This window comes from Phalaenopsis equestris, unplaced genomic scaffold (assembly GCF_001263595.1).
Source record: "Phalaenopsis equestris unplaced genomic scaffold, ASM126359v1 Scaffold000151, whole genome shotgun sequence".
NCBI classification, from domain to species: Eukaryota; Viridiplantae; Streptophyta; class Magnoliopsida; order Asparagales; family Orchidaceae; genus Phalaenopsis; species Phalaenopsis equestris.
In genome coordinates this window covers 707507-711950 of record NW_018164593.1, presented here as the reverse complement: position 1 = coordinate 711950, position 4444 = coordinate 707507, and positions in this window count along the sequence as shown.

Genomic DNA, 4444 nt, shown 5'->3' with positions numbered 1-4444 from the left:
ATATATTTATATATATAAACTTGATGAGTAGTATTTCGAGCCAAAACGAGCCGAACACGAACGAACACGTCTTAGTTCGTGTTCGGTTCGCTAACTTATCGAACGAAATTAACGAGTCGAGCATGAACTTCTAAACGAGCCGAACACGAGCTGTTCGCGACCAACGAGCCATTTTGACAGCCCTACAAACCAAACATACCACACAATTCTTATGTATTTATTAGGAGTTATTTTCTTTCTAAATATTCTAAAGCATTTCCAGGAACATGATATACTCAATAGGTTTATCAAGAAAATTTTTTAATATACAAATAGTTGATTAAGACTAATTTTGAGTAGAAGTATAGTATTTGTTGCTTCCTTGGTCAGCCTCAAAAATATTTTTTTTTACTTCTACTATTTATATTTCTACAATATTTAATGCAATAATATAACTTTTAAAAAATAGGAATAATAAAAAATGTCGACAATGAAAACTATCTCTATACTTGGAAACAATAGTACTATTTCCAAAGTGAAAACAACTCATTGTCTTTCAAATGGAGTATACTCTTTGTGATCAAAAGTCATCAAATGTGCCCTACATAACACATGAGAGATGAATACACATGATGTAGAAAAAATGAAAATGAATTGGTATTCTTTCTTTACCAATAGTCATGGTTTACAAAACTCAAATAATTTTGATATTTATGATTTCACAGTGAAAATGAAGGGATTTTTAGAGGAAAACCAATTCAATGGAGTAATTCCAGTAAAAAACTCTCCCCATGAAAACATTTCAATTTATATTGGATTCTCAAAGAGTATGGCCGGAATTCCTAAATGGACAGAGGAGCAAAATGCAGTACTTGTTGGATTGCTGCTAGAACATTCTCTCGAAAAACATATTAAATGATGTATTGAAGAAGGATCAATGTGTTGGTATAGCTCATACGATGAATGATCGTCTTGGTGCAACTTAATAGAAGCAATGATCTTGACGCGTCACAAGAACATGAAAGCTGATGTTTGGGTATATTATCAACTATCAAATTACAACGGTTGGGGTTGGGATGAAGACCTATATTTCCGAGTCGTGACTGATGAAATATGGGAGAAGATTGTTCATTTGTGTACTATATTTACACTTAATGCATATAATTTTTTTTTTATCTTTAATAAAAATTATTATACCTTTCATTGTAGGAGAGCCCTGTCCATCAGCATGACATATTTGAGAGGATCTGTGCAGAAAATATTGTAATCTTTGGTAGAACCAAGGTCCATGAAAACCAACAACAACAACAACAACAACAAAGCCTTAATCCCACTACGTGAGGACCACGAAAACCAATTGTTAAATATTGTGCAAATCAAGAAAACTAGTGGAATTTGTTGATGACTTCTTGATGTCGAACGGTCTATATTATGCAACTTACATGCCTGCAAATGAGACATTTAATTGTGCGTATATGAGTGTGGAACTAGAAATTGAACCAAACTTGCAAACAAAGACTAGAGATAAATGTCTGAAGAGAATGTTGAGAGCATGCCATGAAAAAGCAAAAAACGTTCTGATAAAGGTCTCATGAAGAAAATGATAGAGAAACTGGATATAAATGCTACAAGAGTGAAAGATGCATTATATTGGCATTCCCCTTACACGATGACTGAATACTTAGCAAAGATAGGAAGTTTAGAAAATATATCAACAGAAGTTATTGTAGTTATTTAAGAGGCATTGTCGGAGATGGATAACAGTATTGTCATTTTAATGACTTGGGATATACCGAGATTACATGCATGGATCAAATATGTACTTAGTTGTCATCATCATTTATATGCTTTGTTTAGCTTGGTTGTAGCATTTGTGCTTTGATTTGTGCAATGTCATCAATAATGTTATCTTTTATTTGTTTTGTTATTTAGGGTCCGTTTGGGCGGCTGTGCGATGGTGGTGCGGCATCGCATTGCAGTTTTATTTTTTTGAATAAACTTCATTTTGAAAACTTTTTCAAAAAGCTGTAGCTGAAATTTGTTTTTTCCCACCACTCCTGGCTAGGCGCGATGACAACTTAATAGCTGCGGTCGGACATTTTAAAAAAAAAATTCTAATAGCCACAACAACTTTTTAAGCATCAGATTATTATTCAGCAGCTTGACAACTATTTTTTAATAAGTTGCAGCTGTCCCAAGCATACCGTAATATTTTTTTGGGTATTGTGTATTAGCTTTGTTATGTGCTTCGTAGAGTCTTTCCATGTCTAATGATAATGCCTATGTATTATTCATTTGTTTTGGCTCTTTAATAAAATTTTGTATTTGTAAATGAATTAGCTTGTCGATTAAAGGTTGAGCTTCATGAAATTGGTTTGTATAATTCTCACACATAAAGCAACATGGCACTCAATTCTTATGTATTCACATATCTAACTCATATACTTCTATTTTTACATGCTTGTGACCTTACTTATGCATGAGAAATTGTATTTCACTTATACAAAGTTAAAAGTGGTGGTAATTTTGATGTGATATGAGAGATTTAGGTGAAATAAATATAGAAAGTAAGGTTTATGTGTTAGATATATAAATATGTAGCAATCAGGTGGTATGTATGTAAAATAACAAAGTTATCACGCAGACAACTCAACCAAGCTTATTTCTATTTTAATTTCTATATTTAGGAATCACGTCATTTTTTAATGTGATATGAAAGATTTAGGTGGTGTAAATGTTAAAAATAAATTTTAGGTGCTAGATATGTAAATACAAAAGAATTGAAAGATTTAGGTGGTGTAAATGTTAAAAATAAAGTTTAGAAGCTAGATATGTAAATACAAAAGAATTGATACTTATGTATGTAAATGACCCATACATAAATAAATAAATATATAGAAACTATATAAATTCAAATATTTTAAAGAGCCATTTACAAACATACCACCCAATTCCCGTCTATTTACATATTGAACACCTAATCTTCACTTTTTATATTAATAACCCACAAATTTTTCACATCACATCAAAAATATCATAATTATATGTATTTAAATGGCCCATAAATATATAAATATGAACTATATAACTTCAAATATGTTTGAAGAGCCACTTAACCTCCCAATTCCTATCTATTTACATACTTACCACCTTATACTAATAACAGAAAAAACTTTAACATCACACAAAAAATCAACCATTTCAACTTTCAACACATGAAATATACCTTTTCATGCATACATAGGATGGGTGTATGTAAAAAATGAAATTTAAGATAAATACATAAGGATTGGTATGCATAAGGAACATATTCTCTTACTCTCAAAATGCCTTCTTTCGCCCCACTAGTCTGCACAGCTTCAACATGTTCCAACAGACATTAGAAGCCTTTAATATATCTCATTACCTCCACTCATGAGGCAAATGAAAGAAATAGTTATCATATAATGCATCAAAAGGCTAAACCCTGAACAATACCCTCCTTCCTCCATGACTGACCAAACACAACATAAGTCCCCCCTCTCCCCCTTCCTTCCATTGTTCATTCTTTAATGCAACTTTATTATTGTTTTTCTATAGGTTCTTATAAGCTTATTTCTATTTTTATCTAACTTTTATGATAATTAGGGAGTAAGTTTTAATTAAGCATGCTTTCTTGCAAGAAATTGTAATGATAAGAATACTTATGGGTTTTGTTGAGGGTCAAATTAGAGTTGATTATTTTTAGGTGTGATAACAAATCATGGTATATTATGGAATAATATAAGTTTGTTAAGTTAAGTAAGTTTTAATTAAGCATGCTTTCTTGCAAAAAAAATTGTAATGATAACAATACTTATGGGTTTTGTTAAGGGTCAAATTAGAGTTGATTATTTTTAGGTGTGATAACAAATCATGGTATATTATGGAATAATATAAGTTTGTTAAGTTATGCTTAATTTATCAAACAATATAGTTTATATCTTTATTTGTGTAATTGTTAACATTCAAGAGCTTAGTCTGTGTATGACTTACAACCTAATAATAGTTGAACCTCTACTATATTTGATTTTTAGTTTTTTATAGGTTTGTCAATCATACCCTTAGAATTATGTTACTTACTTGTTTGTAGGTGTCTTTGTTGCTCATAATAAATATTATGAATTGTTTTGCATTGATTTATTGTTGCATAGATTTCAGTTTACCAATATGATTCTTATCTAGTTTACATGTGCAGACTTCTGGTTTAGATTTAGTTCATACAATTTATTTTTGTATATGGTTACTGTTGAACATGTTAATAATATCCCTAACAGTAACTTGTGATATGGGACACATGCATAATAGTATAATAATATTTTTAGTGGTGTTGCGCTTTTGTTTATGGCTAGCCGGATTGAGGGATCCTAAGAAAAAAGATTAAATTTTTATGGATTTGGTGACAACCTTTTTGTTTTAGGTTTTTTCATAGAAAATTGAGAACACA